Here is a 19,395-nt window from a genome sequence, read left to right on the forward strand (position 1 = left end):
TGCACATATCCCCCATAAGTACCTCTTTTTAGAGGATTGTCCGGTTTCCTGGATGGATTTCCAAACCCAGCAGTTTGCCTGGGTTTTGGAAAGCCTTGAGCTCAGGGTCGCAGCTGAAGGGCCTCCGAGCATATGCAAATGTGTAATAATGATATCACATGCTGGGGGCAGGATAGGGTGGGACCACATGTCCTCATTTTTTTAACGAGGAAATCTGGTAACCCTACTAGAGAGTGCCTGCATATTCTATAAGGGAAAAGAGGTGCCAGTTTTCCTTTATAGAATACTAATAACCAGATCTGTGGCTGGTGTATGTGGTTAAAGTAAGCTCTTCAGCAGACATAGAGCCTAAATGCAGAAGATATGGTATAACCGGCACCATTCTATAAGTTATGCATGGAAATGTGCACTTTGGCCACCACTAGTGGCGTACAAAGGGGGGGGGGGTGGACTGCCCCGGGTGCACCACCCTAGGGGGGTGCATAGTCGGCCAGGTCTGGGTCTGGAACGTCCTCCCCTATTGTGCAAAAGGACCTGCACCTCAGCGCGGCTGCCGATCACCCCTCACTTGTACTTGCTCTGGAACAGAGTTGGCAGCTGCGCTGAGGTGCAGGAAGATCCCGCGATGACTATGTCTGCCAGCTCTGCTCCGGAAGAAGTTACGTCAGAGGGGGTGGACCCGGCAGACGCAGTCATCTTGGGACCTTGCCACAACTCCCTTCGTCTGCTGGGTCCACCCCCTCCGAACTTACTTCTTCTGGAGCAGAGCCAGCAGATGTAGTCATCACGGGACCTTCCTGCACCTCAGCACAGCTGCCGACTCTGCTCCAGAGTACGTACGTTGGAGTGGTGTGGACCGGCAGCCGGCAGCTACAGTCTTCGCGGGACCTTACTGCATGAAGGAAGAGAAGGGAGCAGGGCTGCTGGTATGGAAGAATGGTGGAAGGAGAGAAAGGGGGCAGGGTGGTATGGAAGGGTAGTGTTGAGGGAATTGGTATGAAGGGAAAGGGGAGAGAGACATAAGGGGGAAGGATACTGGATGGAATTGGATTGGAGGGAAAGAAAGGGGGTAGATGCTAATTGAAGAGGGATGGAGAGAGAAAGGGCAGACATTGGATGGTAGCGGGGAGGGTAGAGGGGGAGCCTATGCTGGATGGAAGTGCGGATGGGAGAGATAAGGGAACAAATGCAGGAAAGAAATGAGGAGGAGAGAAAGAGGGGAGCAGATGCTGGATGGAAGTGGATAGAGAGGAGAAGGTACTAAATGGAAGGGGTAGAGAAAGAGGGCACATGATGGAAGGAGGGGATAAATAAAAGAAGGGCACATGATGGGGGAAAAGGATTGAGTTAGTGAAATACTAGAGGGGGTGAGGAAAGAGGTGGCGAGCTGTAGGTAGACAGTAAAAAAGGAAATTGATGACAGGGTAGTAAGAATATAATCTAGACAGATGCAGAAAATAAATTGAAAAGAAAATTGAAGAGAAAAAGGGAAAGGGATTGCAGAGGAGAGGTTTGGGAGAGGGAAGCAGAGGAAAGAGATGCCAGACCAATGGGGGTGAAAGGAGAGATGGAATGGGGAAGCATACAGTTTCTGGAAGGAGAGAAGATGCAGATAGTGGATGGAAGGAAGAGAGATGGCAGATAGTGGATGGAAGGAAGAGAGTAACAAGAAGATGAGGAAAGCAGAAACCAGAGAAGACAAAGGTAGAAATTTTTTTTTCTATTTATTTATTTATTGCTTTAGGAGACATGTGTCACTGTTTATGTGATGTTGCATTGTATGCAGAGTCCAGCTTCTTGGTGGTTCAATTTAACCTTTGTCTATGTATTTCTATTTTATCCTCCCTTTTACAAAACTGTGGAGCATTAGAGCTGTCACCACCATGGCTAAAAACCACACTACAGTTTTGTAAAAGGGGGAGGAGTTAGTTTGTGATTACATATTCCATACTAGGCAAAGGTGTGTTCTGTGTGTTCGAAAGACATGGTTTTCTGTTAGGATTGACTGCAGGATTTCAGTTTAGTTTTACAATGGGTGTATTGATGTACTGCTCACTGCAGTATGTAAGATGCTGCCTTTTCCTAGGTATACTCTTGTGTGACGTTTGGATTGTTACTAAAAATCATGTTTTTCATACAGATGGGGGGGTATCAAAAAATGATGGGCCCTGGGTGTCATATATGCTAGGGATGCCACTGGCCACCACTGTTCCTTCTAAACTAAACAAGAGTCCTCTACCTACAGTCCTGCCAATGGGGAATGTTCTGCCCCATAAGCTTCATGCTTTATAACATAACTCTAAGATATTTTTAATGTTATTCTCACTTCATAGAACTTTAATGCTGCAATCCTTTACTGCTATGATATGTGAGCAAAGCATTGTGTGAATTGTAGTCTCATGCATGCTGCAGCCACTCTTGCTTACCTGTATGAACTTCACTGCCAGTGGTTTTTTCTCTTAAGATCTCCTCCCATTTTCTATCATCTAAGCTTGAGTCCTTTGTCTCATTGCTGTACTTCCTGGTAACCTCTACATTTGCTCTGATGGGTCTGCAAGGTATGACCCCTCTCTGCTACCTAGGTCCATTCTTTCAGTTATGATCATATACACCTCTTTATGATGACTATGGTAAAGTGTTTATAACAGATTTTCCCAGGTGAATAGGATGGTGAGAGTGTACTTTCTGTCACATTGCCAAGTTGGTGACATGAAAGTACTCAGTGTCCTTCTTTGAAAGGAAGATTTGAATGATGCCTAAATGTTCTCTGTTCCATTCCCCAGGATGTCACAAAGGAGCCACTATTGACCAGTGCTACACACAGCCTCAGGGTTGTAACGTTTGAAATCAGTAAATAAAGAAAGAGTGTCATGAAGATGCCAAGGCACAGTTAAACCAGCACCGATATTGGCAGGAAGGCCTCAAGGCAATGAAAACAAAAAAAAACTGAAGACTGATATTCAGTGGGGGGAGGGGGGGGGTAAAGGGGAATTGCCAAAGAAGTAATGGTCAGGTTGCCATTCTAAGTGACATCACTCTTCAAGGACTCCTGAAGTAATTTGCTATAAGAAATTTTTTAGTTTAGGAAATGTAATCTTGTAGGGCGCTTGGTAATTGAGGGTTAGGACTAGGAGATGAAGCAATTTCTTCCTTTCTTTATAAAAAAGATAGAAAAATACCTTAAGACACTGGGATGAAGACCCAAAGCACCAAGAAAAGTGCAAAGAACACAGAGAAAGAAGACTAGTAACTAGAAAGGTTCAAAGAAGAGTGATCAAAATGATAAAGGGGATAGAACTCCTCTCTATGAAGAAAGGCTGAAGTTAGACCTCTTCAGCTTGGAAAGGACACAACTGAGGAGAGATATGATTGAGGTCTACAAAATCCTGAATGGTGTAGAACGGGTAAAAATGAATTGAATTTTTACTCTTTAAAACAATTACAAAAATTACCTTGAGGGGACACTCGATGAATTTACATGGAAATATCTTTAAAACAAATAGGAGGAAATATGTTTTCACTCAAAGAATAGTTAAGGTCTAGAACACTTTGCTGGAGGATGTGGTAACAGCAGTCAGCGTAGGTGGGTTTTTTTAAAAAGTTTGGACAAGTTCCTGAAGGAATAGTCCATAGTCTGCAATTGAGACAGACATGAAGATCGGTAGCATGGACTGTTACTACTATTTGGGTTTATGCTAATTGGGTACTTATGACCTGGATTTGCCACTGTGGAAACAGGATACTGGCCTAGATGGACCATTGGTCTGACCCAGTAATGCTATTCTTATGTTTTTATGTACAAAGACATTGATCACAGAGAATGTAAACTGAGGGCAGGGTTGGAAGGATCAGGGAGGTACATCACTTGGGCCATTTATAAACAATGTCAGAGAACAGAGAAAAATAAAGAAGAGCAAACCAGTTGTAGATAATAGTACACTTTATTCACTGCACATGCTCCAGGATATTTACATATGCATGCCAATATTGCCATGTTTTACCTAAGGGGCTGCTTCAGCAGCAATTAATTACTGTAAACACACATGTACAGTGAATAAACATTTACTACTATATAGGACTGGCCTGATCTTCTTTATTTTGCATGTTGAATATTGCAAACCATCCGCCTTGCTGTTTTATCAGAGAGATCAGAAAAGGGCATAGGAGATGTTTTATTCCAGGATTCTCCCTAATAACTTCAGCAGGAGGCAACACAAAAATCTCATCTCCAAGTATAAGCCAAATACATCCAGGTTTCATTCTTTAACTATAGTCATAGGGACTCATAATCGGAACTTAAATACATCTAAAAACCTGCCCAAGTTGGCACTTGGACGATCTAAAAGACAGGTCGGCCAAAATGCCAATAATTGAAACAGCTTTTTGGACATATCCAGGGACATTTTAGGCCTCTGAATCCTGCTGTGCACCCAGAGCTGAAAGGGACATTTTTGGATGAGTGGTTAGGGCTGGTGGTTGGCCAACCGAGACTTAGTTGTCCTGCAGCAATAATCGAATGTTTGATGAGATTGCCTACACAAAACTTATATGTTGTGAGTTAGACGATGTAAAGACAGGTATAAGTGCCCAAAAGATATCCAAAGTGACCAGATAACCACTGCAGAGACAAAGTAAAGACCCACACACACTTCCCCTCTTGTTCATTGACCCCCCTCACACCGCCACAAACTTCAGAATAGAAATGTACATAACCTGGCATTGGAAAGCCTAGTAGAGCTGCACAGAGATGTCTTAAGTAGTTGGAGTGGGGGGGGGGGGGAAGGAGTTCAAGCCTGTGATGTCATCAGGAGTAGGAAAAACTTTTTCTTCTCTTGGAAGAAATTCCAGTATAAGATAAATTACTCTGTTTTCTGAGGCTTGTTCCTGTCAGTATTATCTGGTTTAAGAAAGTCAATAAAAACGTTCTCTACAATTTAGGTTGTTCCTTCAATGGTTTTGTTGTTTTATATTTAACTATTTAATTAACCATTTAGTTTTGTAGATTTATTATTGTATTACAACCTCCACACATACACACACATATATATGTACATATATATATATATATTTTTTTTTTAATTTATTTATTTTAAAAAAATTATTATTTTTTTTATTAATTGTTTTCTATCCTGTTTTCCCCAAAGAGCTCAGAATGGGTTACAGGTTAAAAACATACATAATATTACGATTTGCACTAGATTTGCCATAATTACAGTAAAAGTTTACAATACAAGTTTTCATCCTAACGATACATACTAGGGGTCTAATACAATATATATAATATACAGTTTACAGGTTACAATTTGCCATACTTATCCTTACAGTGCAAGTTTTCCCATGCAAGTTTTATCCTAATTTGACACACTTAGACAGTGTACAGGTTAAATTTGCCATAGTTACAGTACAGGATTTTTCAATACAATTTTCCTAATGTGACATATACCGGGATCCAGTACCAATATACATTTCTTGTAATTCATTGGTCATGGGTAGGGGAGTTAGGTAAAGAGGTTTGTTTTTATTACTTTCTTAAAGTTGAGAAATCCTTCAAGGGATCTGATCTATACAATATAATGTATACATATACATACAAGTGGTTATCATGAGCTCCCCCAAATACCCCAAAATCCACTATACTCCCCTTCTACAACTCCAATAGCCCTTATGGCTGAAGGTGGCACCTACTGTATATGGTAGTAAAGTAGCATTTGGGGGGGCTCACATTTTCCACCATTAATGTAGTGGTTAGAGTGGCTTATGGGCCTGCGTCCTCCTGCCTGTTGATCACTAGCACCCCCCCTCCCCCCGGCTATTTAAGATGCCTCTGTGCAGCTCTACTAGGCTTTCCTAGGTATATATATTTTTATTCTGAACTTTGTGGGGGTGTGATGGGGTCAGTGTGGGGGTCTTTACTTTGTCTGTGCAGTGGTTATTTGGTCACTTTGGACACCTTTTTGCCACTGCTGTTACATCGTCTAACTCACAACGTATAAGTTTTGCCTAGGAAGTCTCGTCAAACATTTGATTATCACTGCAGGACAACTAAGTCTAGGTCAGGGATCTCAAAGTCCCTCCTTGAGGGCCACAATCCAGTCAGGATTTTGGGATTTCCCCAATGAATATGCATTGAAAGCAGTGAATGCACATAGATCTCATGCATATTCATTGGGGACTTTGAGACCCCTGCTCCAGCTCATAAATGAATATCTATAAGTGGGAGGGGAAGAGGAGAGAGATGGTGAATGCTTAGCCTATTCAAGGGTTTCACGATACATACAACTTGCCAGTGAAGTGGGCAAACATCTGAAGAGGAGGGGAACTGAGGTTCTAAACAAAAAGGGTCATTTGTATTTCTGCAAGCCAAGATTCAGCTAATAGTGGTCAATGTTTCTTTAAACGATGACTATTGTTGCCTAATTTAGATCTCAATATCCAGTGCCATGCCTTATCTGGCCCAGTTAAATCATTCTACATGTTTAAAAAGTGGTCATGGTTTCCAGATTTTCAGCCTGTAAACCCTACTGGCAGAGAATCTCTTCAAGATAAGATGCTTCTGCAGTCATGAAGACTCAGATGAATGGCTGGCTTTCCTCCTCGGGTGCTGTGTACGGCTCACATTCCTCAGGGCTGGCCTATGCATATCTCAGATTCTTCTCACTTTGTAGCTCAGAGGGAAAGCGGGGCTGAGTGTGCCAAGCAGCTCACATGGAACCCAGACAGACAAAATGCATGCTGCAGACAACCTATACCTCATGCTACACATATGACAACATACCCCCGTGAGCCAAAGAAAAACAGACTTCAGATTTATTTCACATATTGTTTTGGAAAGATTAGCTGCTGGGTTGTTTTCTCCCAGTCTTCATTATACTATTGCCTAAGGAATGTGGAGAAGGGGGGAAAAAAATGAAAATTTGTTATTTTTGGTTTGTTGTGGATGGTAGAATGTCAATGAGATGACGGGGCGGGGTTGAGGAGAAGGTTTGGAGAAAATTAAGCATTGTGGAATAAGCTAAGCCAGTAAAAGTGTGGTATTGACAGAGTGACAAAAATTCTCATCAAAAGAGAAATAAATCATTTCCAGCTACAACTGTTTAATATCTTACCTCACACTGGTGCTGATGCTGGCACAGTAATTACTTTGACATTCTCAGCAAACTGGTAATTAAGTTGTGGGGAAGGTAGTGGAAACACTCCTATTGTAAAAGGCTTTCTTATTTAGAATACGATATTTGGACTAGCAGTCTGAACTTCTGTAGTCTGGCCTTTTCCACTGCTCCTGTGGGAATTATGAGGCCCTCTGTTCTAAAGTGTAGTATGTTTCTGCACTTACCAAACCTTAACTGCATCCTTAAAAGTACAGATGGTACTTTGTTGTCCCACTGTAGCTCCTCCCTCCGCCCAGCTGACTTGGATCATGTGATTGACTTTTTTGAATTATGGGTTCCTCAGAAAGGGATTCGTTCCCGAAATCAGGCTGCTTTACCTGGTATTTTGCGGCATTCTCTTGCCTTACTCTTGGACGCTTGAACGACAGCACCGAATGAAGCTAAGACTCTGTTTCATTTTTCTTTTCAGCTTTGGGAGTTGGCTGGGGGGGTTCCCAGAGTGGTAGCTGTGTTTGAATGATTATGTTGATTGTGTTGGTGATTGTGTTATTTGATTTAAAGTACACTTAGGTACCCGGTGATGCCGTGCAGGTGGGGACTTGGTTGTCTCCACCTTGTTGTGTGAAGTGTTGGAGAATTTCTCCCGTCGCTGTCCCTCCACACTGAGGGTACCTTATCTCACTAAATTTTATAGCGTTTTACTTACGTTGTTATTCTTGAGTTGTTTTCTACTGTGGGAACCCTCGGACCATTTTTGCCTTTTTGTTGAGTCTTCTGAAGTTTCTCTGGCAAACTTTTGTTTGGAGTTTTTTTGCGTTCCACTGTTTTATTAGACAACACCTGATATTTTCAGTCTTCATGAGTTTGTCAAATTCTGAAACAAGGAAAGCATCTACTGTTCTCTCCTACTCACATTACAGAACTTCTACTGAATGTAACTCACATTAAGCTACTGCTGAAAAAGGTGTGAACTAAATCGGAAAAGCCCTGTCTGAAGCTGATCCATGGAAACCGGTTAAGGCTTTGGTCAGCTCTAGGCCATAGGCTTTCAAAGATTTCATTTCCTCAGCAAGCAACCACAGACTCATTAGTCTATCTTCAGCACTGGGAGGGAATGTGGAAAGTATTACAGCACCTTGAAATAAAGATTAAAGGTAGGGTTACCAGATTTTATGTCAGCAAAATCTGGACCCCTACACCCACCCCCAGGTCCGCCCAGTTCCATCCAACCCCGCCCCATTATACCTGAGCTCCGCCCTCAGCTCCATGCCTGCTGCTTGTTCATTGGGCAGGAAGGCATGCGCGGATGTACCTTCCGACGCAATTTCTTTTCAAAACCCGTACAAAGTGCCGGGTTTTGAAAAGCTGTCCGGACCCCCGGACGTCTGGTAACCCTAATTAAAGGACTCCAGGTGGGGTGAATTCAAATTCAATTGAGCTCTGAATAAGATGACCAAAGATGGCCTGTTTTTATAGCTATGAGAACTCAGGAGAGGCGGTACAGCTAGGAATAGTATAGCATTGGATTGCAGACATTCATAGGATACCATCATGTGCAAAATAGCTTTCCAGCCCATGTACATAATATAGGCACATGAAACTTAGAGTTCCAATATCATGTTTTTTGTGCGCGAAATATTGATATTGCTGCTAGCATGTACCTCTGGTTGCTCTTCAATATTGCACATAATTTTATGTGTACAACTTATGTGCATGCTATTTGCTTGTAGCATTGGACCCAAAGGTTTTGTGTTTTATGCATGACTTTGGAAACTGTGTGCTGAGCTTCGGTGCAATGCAATAACCCAGAGATGGGCAATCACAGTCCTCTAGAGCAGAGATGCACAACTCTGGCCCTCGAGAGCCATAATCCAGTCAGGTTTTCAAGATTTCCCCAGTGAATTTGCATGAGATCTATTTGCCTGCACTGCTTCCATTGTATGCATATTGATCTCATGCATATTCATTTGGGAAATCATGAAAACCTGGCCTGACGAGGGCCAAAGTTGTGTCAGGTTTGCAAGATTTCCATAAGTAATATGAATGAGATCTATTTATATATAATGAAAGTAGTATATGCCAATCAAACTCATGCATATTCATTGTGGAAACCTTGAAAACCTGACTGGTATACAGCTCTTGAGGACCATGGTTGTCTATGCTTGCCTAACACATGGCTTTCTACATTAAGGGAGAAAAGGCTGGCTGGCATTTCAGGTCTTCAATTCATTCTTTCCCAACCAAAAGGTAGAAAAGAGTTAATCTCTCAAACTGCTGAGAGGGAGAGGGCAAAGTAAATACAGTAATTACCAGCCAAAGTCAATAGGAAAGTTTCTGAGGCCTCAGAATGAAACACATCCAGCCTAAAGGCACAGGAGCTCATCTGGCTGCAATTCCAATGCTTTCGGTCTTCTAACTCCTGCACATTAAGGGACTGACAGGATATGGCACATGGACTGCTTTATTGAACAGTGTGGGAAGCGGATAAGGCCAGGCATGAAAGTTTAAAACTAGCCTTTTCAGTTCACATCTGGACACCTGACCATTCTAGGTACAACCACAGTAATTGTCATGGACCTCCATGTCAGAGAGAATTCTCGGTCTGTCCAAAGATGAAGGCATAGCCTCCTAGCAGATTTAGAGAATGTCTCTCAAATTTCTACTCTATACTGCAACATGTCACTGCTCTTATGAACCTCCTTTACTACCACTAAAAGTGCACATGTTATCAACTGAGCCTTGTGTATACTTCAACTGTTCAACCAACTATACGCGTTCAATGAAAAAACTAATATGCTACACCCCAATCAGACAGGGTTTAGAGTAAACCACTCCACAGAACATTCCTTGATTGGACTAACCCTACAATCCTATACCATCTTGATCAACGAAAATTAATTTCTCTCAACCTTTCCACCGCATTTGACACAATTGATCATTCACTCCTCCTACAACGACTTAAAACCATAGGAATCAGGGACCTAGCATTAGACTGGTTCACCTCCTACTTTTCCGAATGTTCATCTAAAGTAATAATGGATAAAACCTCATCTGATCCCTTCCAACAAAATTACAGTATACCACAAGGATCAGTCCTATCTCCTCTGCTATTTAACATCTTCACTGGCCCCTACTGACCTTGGGACAATCTATGTTTTACAATTTATGCCTATGCTGACTCCGCCCCATAGATCCCTATTGATCCAAATGCAATTCAAAACATTAACCAGAAACTAGAACTGATAAGCCAATGGCTCAATGATAACATGCTAGCACTAAATACATCCAAATTGAAAATAATGCTTTTCCCCTGTAAAGACGCCCATTCCATAGCAACACCGATATATCTCAAGTCAACACCTCTGCAAACAGTACATACTGTAAAAATTCTAGGTGTGACATTTGATGAAAAATTAAGTTATCATAATCATATCAGTACCATGGTACAAAGTTGCTTCTACCGATTACGAATGATTCGTTCTATAGCAAATTTATTAGAAACTTCTTCACTGAATATCCTAATACACTCTCTCATCATATCAAGATTAGACTACTGCAATGCGCTTTATAAAGGAATCACTCTGAAAGAACTAAGTTTATGAATTTCTTACAGAATTATCTACAAAATCATATTACTAATTTTCAAGTCCAAAACCTGCCACAAGCCAGAATTCAAAAATAGATTACTTATACCCTACACACCAAACAGAAGACTCCGATCCCAAAACCAGCATCTACTAGTTATATCATCATCTCAACAGGGATGCGATAGGCACCTGAAATGTAGGCCAGCAAAATATTGGCCTACATTTCAAATAGACACAGCTGCTAAACTGATGCTCCCTGATGCTATCAGCTGAGCGGCCGCGGAAGGGAACCCCTGAACCCCACCGAAAGTTGGTCGACAAGAGGGATGCACACTCCCTCCTGCCACCACCCTCCGAAACAATCCCTGGCAAGAGGGATTCCCATTCCCTACTGCAGAGATAGAGATAATACAAACTAAGAGGTAGTCTACAGATGATCTATCAATCTACAGGAATCTTCAGAATACCAGCCAGGTAGCATAACCTAAGCTGGGGCAATGGTCATTAAGGTTTCATCATATTGTCTACCATGACAGCCAGATCCTTTTCTTGGGCGCTAACTCCCCAAGCTGGACCCTAGCATCTGGTAAATGTGATTTGGGTCAAAAGCACTTAAAAAATAGTTTACTGGTTTCAATATAGAAGAATATGAGTCCCTTTTACAAAGCTGCAGCAACACCAAAACCCAAAGGAATTGAATGGGCTTCGATGCATTTACTGTGGCCGCATTGCTGCCATGGCTTTGTAAAAGGGACCCTATATTTTTCAACTCAAAATTTTTAAACAGTGTGCAAAAACAGTTTCAAAATAAATGTTTAGTACAAGGACATACAGCGACACTAGTTAAGCAAGTATTACTATGAGCATTATATAATGACAGAGATTCCTTATTTCCAGTTAAGACTTCATCAGCTGAAGAATGATTGTTGTTTTTTTACATCAGCAAAATCTTAAAGAAATAGCGGGCAATTTTGGCAACACATCCCTGTTTTGCTAATCAGTCTCTAAGGATTGCTTATGATAAAGACAAAAAAATGTCAAGGAACTTTCCTGTCCAGCAAAACTGAGAATTCAGTGTACCATGCAAGGTCCAGTTGATCACTACAAATGTGTGTTTTGGGGGTTTTGGGGGTTTGTTTTTTTTGCAGTGTCTGCTCTATTATAACAAAAGAAATGACATAACTGACCTGATTTCAAACAGATCTTTCTCATTTTGTTTTCAAAACTACAGTGGTGCCTCACACAACGAACTTAATTGGTTCCAGGAGCAAGTTTGTTATGCGAAAAGTTCGTTATGTGAAACGCGTTTTCCCATAACAATACATGTTAAAAAAAATAATTCGTTCTGCAGCATAAAATATGCTAAGATGACATAAAAAAAAAGATAAATTTGTCAAAATGGTGAAAATGGTGGTCTTGCTGAGGCCAAACTCTTTGACGAGGTCACACTGTTTTACCCCACATTCACTCCTTCTAATTATTTCCCGTTTCATTTCACAGAAATCACCTTCCAGCTTCATGATATATAAAAAATATTGAGTTTATCTTAAAAGGGACGACTGTATACAGTGAGAGAGGGCAGTTAAGTGCAGTGCCTGCGCGGAAGGATGCAATACATCGGCAGCTCGGGCGACTTCGTTGTGTGAAACGAAGTTCGTTGTATGAATCAAGACATGAAGTTCGTTGTGTGCAGCGTTCGCTGTGTGAGGCACCACTGTACCTGTCTTTCAAACATTTCTTGTATATATTCTTTTCTAACCTTGCATTAAAATTTATATGCGCAAAACAGTTCAACCTTTAAAGCAGAGACTGATTGAACACAGAGCTTGTCTGAATTTGGACACTGCAAGACACGATTTATGTTTTTCGTGATTTACAGTAGCATTTTGGATCAAGTACAATAAACTTTACAGTAGAGGCCGACCAAAGCTGCTTTCCTTTCAGTTTGGGTCAAAATTGAAACTGCAACCGAAGCAGACTGAAAGCTCTTGGTTTAAACAAAAAACTACAGGTGAAACTTATCACCTGTACATAAGAACATAAGAATAGCCTACTGGGTCAAACCAATGGTCCATCTAGCCCAGTATCATGTTTCCACAGTGACCATTCCAGCTCACAAGTACCTGGCAAAACCCCAAAAAGTAGCAACATTCCATGCTACTGATCCCCATGTCTGTCTCAATAGCAGATTATGGACTTTTCCCCCAGGAACTTGTGCAAACCTTTTTTTTAAACCAGCTACAGTAGCAGAGCTTAACTGTTCTCTGAGTAAAAAATATTTCCTCCTATTGGTTTTAAAAGTATTTCCCTGTAACTTCATCAAGTGTCCCCTAGTCTTGCCATTTTTGATGGATGTAAAAAATGGATTCACTTATACCCATTCTACACCACTCAGGATTTTGTAGACTCCCAATCCTATCTCCTCTCAGCCGTCTCTTTTCCATGCTGAAGTGGCTCTAACCTCTTTAGGCTTTCCTTATATAAGAGACGCTCCATCCCCTTTATCATTGTGGTCAAGCCTTCAGGAAAATAAGGCCAAGTAAGGTTTGACAGTTCAGACCATCCCCCCCACCACACACACACACAAAATAAAAAAATACAAATTAAAGATGAACAGGAGAGATGTCCACTCTCTCCTGCTTTGTCACACAATTACACATCACTGCTAACCCCCCCCCCCCAACCCCCTGCAGCAGGAGAGATGCCTTTTCCCACCACCAAGAAACATCCCTAGACATCCCCCCAGCAATGGGGCAGATGCCCACTTCTTCCTGCTACCAAGAAAATGCCCCCTAACAACTCCCCGGCAGTGGGTAAGATGCCACTCTCTCCTGCCACGTCACATAAAACACCCAAACACTGCTAACCAAACACACACACAGCGAGAGAGATGCCCATTCCCTCCTGCCACCAAGCAATGCCCCCCAACACCCCTCACCCAGCAGCGGGAGAGATGCCCACTCCCTTCCACCACCAAGCAATGCCCCACATGACACCCCCCTGGTAGCGAGGGATGCCCACTCCTTCCCACTGTCAAACAATGCCCCCCACAACACCCTCCCCCAGACAGTGGGAGAAATGCCCACTCCATCACACCATGCAACAACCCCCTACCCTGACATACTCCCGTGCCTCCGATGACACCGCCCCCTCACCCTTACCTTCACTACCTTCAATTGTGGATGTTTTATTGACTCTTATAACAATAAAGCCTACATCAGCAAAATCAGCTTCCACAGGTTTTTTTTTTGCTTTAAAAATGGATAAAACACCCATGTAATTATGAATGAAGACTCATGGCACCATGAAACTTGCTTTCCTTTGAGCCATAAACCCAAAGAAACAAGAGACAAGCAACAGAACCAAAAAAAAATAAAAAGCCCTTCAGTGAAATGGAATGAAATCTTCAGTAATTCATCATAAATGTTAATCCACATTATGCAGTAGCTGAATGATTTCTGAAAAGTGATATTTCATCAATAAACCTAAGCAAGTAGAACCTGAAGGTCATAGAGCTGCTCTGTTGAAGGCAATAGTTTCATTTTCATAAAGTCATTTTCAGCTCCCAAGGCCCACTCTAAATAATTGGATTGCTTCATTAACTTTAATTGCTGTTTTTTTATTTCTGCATCCAGTTTCTACACCATCCTAACTGAAATGAGAGCTGGAATCTGTGGCCATGACATTTCATTCAAACCACCAAGAATGTTGCAATATGGCTCCTTCTGGAACCCTGCAATCAGAGGCCCTAAATCTTGTCATTAGCCCCCTAATTTTATAAATTTGTATGTGCAAGTTATAGAATAATGTCAGTTGTGTGGATAACATATTAGTATAGGGGTCCTTATACTAAGGTTGCCAACAGATTTAACACATGTTAAATTCCTATGAGCTGTGTAGTATTTAGTGCATGCTAAATCCTTAGAGCATCCTTAGTAAAAAGACACTTTAATTAACTGCCTAAAAAGCAAACAAGATGCTAGGAATTATTAGAAAGGGATGGTAAACAAGACTAAGAATGTACTGTATAATGCCTCTGTATTGCTCAATGGTGCGACCTCACCTGAAGTACTGCGTTCAGTTCTGGTCTTCTTATCTCAAAGGATATAGCAGCACTAGAAAAAGTTCAAAGAAGAGCAACCAAGATGATAAAGGGGATGGAACTCCTCTCATATGAGGAAAGACTAAAGAGGTTAGGGCTCTTCAACTTGGAAAAGAGACGGCTGAAGGGAGATATGATTGAAGTCTACAACATCCTGAGTGGTGTAGAATGGGTACAAAGTGGATCGATTTTTTACTGCATCAAGATTTACAAAGATTAGGGGACCCTCAATGAAGTTACAGAGTAATACTTTAAAAACTAATAGGAGGAAATATTTTTTTTCACTCAGAGAATAGTTAAGCTCTGGAATGCGTTGCCAGAGGATGTGGTAACAGCAGTTAATGTAGCTGGTTTTAAAAAAGGTTTGGACAAGTTCCTGGAGGAAATATCCATAGTCTGCTGCTGAGACAGGCATGGGGGAAGCCACTGCTTGCCCTCTATCAGTACAAAAGTAGAACCCTAAATCGAGGAGGTACAAAGACAAGATAAGAATTAAAGAACCTCCCTCACCCCAAGGAGTCTACAAAGTTTAGGGGAAAGAGATGAAGTCCAACTCCAGACTAAAGAAAATTCAAAAAGAAAATCTATAACTTAAGATTTTAAAGTGTTAAACGGACAAGCCCTCAGTCACACAGCAACCTCTGGAATATCCAGGGAAAAGCTGTCGCGGGTTTACACCCAGAAAGGTGTTAACTGCGAAACATCCCCGGGCTTGCTCCGAATAATATTTCAAGTGCCTATAAAGTGCAATGTGTGAAAAACTCAAATGGAAAAAACACACACTATCAAAGTAAAGATAGAGTTCATCTCTTCCCCCTAAGCTGGGGGCCAAGCAGGAAAGTGAGTGTCCAAATCTGACCAAGCTCAAAAAAACACAGTCTGAAAGAACTTAGCTTCTCCGTGTGTGGTGGAGGTACTAATCAACAAGCAGCAAACACAGTCTTCGTCCAACGGACTCCGTTTCGGGGGTGAACACCCCCTTCTTCAGGAACCGCACTGCTCAATGACCCTCAGATTCATAGGTAAAGCAGGAAAGAAATGGCACTGATCTGGAGAGGACGCCCTCTTTTTAAATCGCAGAAACAGGTGGAATGAAATAGTCAGGTGACCAAACATCTGACCCGGAGATCTTGCAAAGAATCTTGCAACAAATCCTTTGAAGGAGCATCCGCAGAGACGCTCACATTCAGTAAGTATGTTTGCCACTCAATATAGTCGTTCAGACCCTTGGGGGTAAAGTTTGTAGCTCAAATATCCAGTATTGTTCTCTGTGTTGGAGCCGAGCCAATCTGTCTCCCTGATAATCCTCAAAAACTTGTTCCATGACGAACCACCTAAGATCTTGAAAGGAGTGGGTTAGCTTGTATGCAATGGGGAACCATAAGGAGCAGTGATAGAACCAGTGTGTATACGTGACCTATGTTCTATGAGACGGGTCTTGATCAATCTTTGAGTGCGTCCAACATATGCATGTCACATGGACACAAAATAACATTATATCACCCACTTGGATCTGCAGGAAGTCAATGATTTGAAGTTGTAACATTTTTTAGTTCCCGGGTGCTGCCAGCTCTTTCCTTCTAAAGTAGAAGTGCAAATGTCACATGTTGCATTGCATTTAATGTGTTGGGCTATAACTGTATCAATGTTCCTTGTAATGTTACTGGAATAGTTGGAATGGACCAAATGGGTCCGCCAAATTTCTGGCTCGAGAATATGCAATCCTAGGAGGATCTTGAAATGGTGTGAATGTAATTGAAGAACATGCCAATGTCTACGGATACTCCATGCAACCCTATTGGCATGATTAGAAAATTCCCAAGACACAAGTAAATCCCAGACTCCTCTTGTGTAGAAACAGTGGGGGATAATAATAATTCCCTATTGGCATACAGTGCCCGATGGTAGGCCATTCTGTAGAACCGAATAAGGTATCCCTTTCTTGGAATCTGATGAACAGTTCACGTGCCTGTTTACGGAATTCTGTCGTATCAGTACACAGCCGTCTAACCCGTAAAAACTGACTTATAGGAAGAGATTGTTTCAATCTAGTCGGGTGGCAGCTCGTGTAGTCCAAGTAGTTGTTGACCTCAACAGACTTTCTATATAGAGTAGTCACTAGGGTGTGTTGGGACTTAATGACTGTCACGTCCAAAAAATGATATTTGGCTAGCATTGGACTCCATAGTAAATCTCAGATTGCAATCTAAAGAATTGAGCCAGTTGAGAAAATTGAGGTAATAGCTCTGCTGGACCCGTCCAAACACAGAAGACGTCGTCAATGAAGCGACGCCACATCTTAACATAAGTGAACCAGATGGAATCATACAGGTAACGTTCCTCAAAGCTGGGAAACATATAAATTTGCAATGCTAGGGGCAACCGCTGTGCCCATTGCTACACCGTGTTTCTGTAGATAGAACTGGTGATCAACTGAAAATAATTGTGATTAAGTACCAGTTGGGCTAGTTGTATAAGAAAATCAGCCCCTCACCCGGTCATGTTGGACATCTTGCATAAGAATTCTGGAAATCAGTTCCAATGCTGCTGACTGGGGAATGTTTGACCCCCAAGGGTCCTGAACGACTATATTGAGTGGCAACATACTTACTGAATGTGAGCGTCTCTGCGGATGCTCCTTCAAAGGATTTGTTGCAAGATTCTTTGCAAGATCTCCGGGTCAGATGTTTGGTCACCTGACTATTTCATTCCACCTGTTTCTGCGATTTAATAAAGAGGGCGTCCTCTCCAGATCAGTGGCCATTTCTTTCCTGCTTTACCTATGAATCTGAGGGTCATTGAGCAGTGCGGTTCCTGAAGAAGGGGGTGTTCACCCCCGAAACGGAGTCCGTTGGACGAAGACTGTGTTTGCTGCTTGTTGATTAGTACCTCCACCACACACGGAGAAGCTAAGTTCTTTCAGACTGTGTTTTTTTGAGCTTGGTCAGATTTGGACACTCACTTTCCTGCTTGGGCCCCCAGCTTAGGGGGAAGAGATGAACTCTATCTTTACTTTGATAGTGTGTGTTTTTTCCATTTGAGTTTTTCACACATTGCACTTTATAGGCACTTGAAATATTATTCGGAGCAAGCCCGGGGATGTTTCGCAGTTAACACCTTTCTGGGTGTAAACCCGCGACAGCTTTTCCCTGGATATTCCAGAGGTTGCTGTGTGACTGAGGGCTTGTCCGTTTAACACTTTAAAATCTTAAGTTATAGATTTTCTTTTTGAATTTTCTTTAGTCTGGAGTTGGACTTCATCTCTTTCCCCTAAACTTTGTAGACTCCTTGGGGTGAGGGAGGTTCTTTAATTGCCCTCTATCAGTGGCATGGACTGCTGTTACTATTTGGGTTTTCGCCAGGTACTTGTGACTTGGATTGGCCTCCATGAAGATGGGATACTGGGCTAGATGGACCATTGGTCTAACCCAGTAAGGCTCTTCTTATGTTCTTTTTTTTTGTCATAATAATTTATTTGAAGAAAACGTAAAAAATATTTTCCTGAGTAACAATTTAATCCTCATCTTCTTCTTCCTCTTCATCCTGGTTAATCTGGAAGTATCTTAGCTCATAACTTTCCTTACTATTAGCAGCCATACGAAGCCAATCACGAAGATTGTTTTTCTTTAGATATTTCTTGGTGAAGTACTTCAGATATCTCTTGGAAAAGGGAACCTCAGAGGTTACAGTCATTTTACTTTTGCCCCTCTCAATGGTCACCACTCCACCGCCCAGATTACCAGCTTTTCCCCATTTACTTTGATTCGTTCTTGCAAGAACAGCTCAAAGTTAGCAGCATCCATTATTCCATCTTCTACAGGATAGGTGCAGTCCAGAGTAAATTTCAGAACCTGCTTCTTTTTCTTGCTGCCCTTCACTGTAGTTTTTTTCCATGTAACGGCCGTCATCAGTGTTCGATAAATTGTGCGTGCAAAATCCAGAGCAAATAACTGCGTGAGACTTGGATGGGTCAGGGGCATCCTAGTAGTTGTGAGCATGTTAAAGAACACTAGCATTTACGTGCTTAACCACCTATAGTTAGGTGCATGCATTTATACCAGCCACCAAGCTGACATAAGGGTTGATGCCTAAGTTAGGTGTATAAATGTGGAAGCGTGCATGGCCCCCAGCACTTAACTCTGGATGACTTATACAGAATTAGGTGACCCCATTGAATACTTCTGCAGGATCCCCATCCCTGGTGAACCCAGAAAGTTGAAGATGTGAACTGAGAATCAAACATAGGTGCTTTTTTTTTTTTTTTTTCATCACCAATAGTGCCCAGGGTTATACTGGTTTTCTCATCCATTAAAACTTTATCAGACAAGATCCAGATGTGCCCTTGAGTCAAATTGACTCCTGCTGGTGAAGAAATTCAATCATGTGACCCCCCCCCCCCCAACTCCTGAACTCTGCACACTGGCTCCCTGTAACACACAGATTGACCTACAAAATTCAGTTATTAGTGTTCAAAACCCGCCAATCACAATCTCCGCCATATCTTAATCAACTATTGATTCTATATCTGCCGTCCTGTACTTTTCGATTGCTACACAATATGTTAGTTATTCCAACCTCTAGACAAATTACATACAAA

The 19,395-nt window shown here is 41.9% G+C and overlaps 1 pseudogene; it reads right to left on the reverse strand.

Moving 5' to 3' along the window:
* Nucleotides 1-18,294: 18,294 nt before the first annotated feature.
* On the reverse strand, nucleotides 18,295-18,706 carry LOC117354846 (annotated as a pseudogene).
* Nucleotides 18,707-19,395: the final 689 nt, after the last annotated feature.

This window comes from Geotrypetes seraphini, chromosome 2 (genome assembly GCF_902459505.1).
Source record: "Geotrypetes seraphini chromosome 2, aGeoSer1.1, whole genome shotgun sequence".
Taxonomy (NCBI): Eukaryota; Metazoa; Chordata; class Amphibia; order Gymnophiona; family Dermophiidae; genus Geotrypetes; species Geotrypetes seraphini.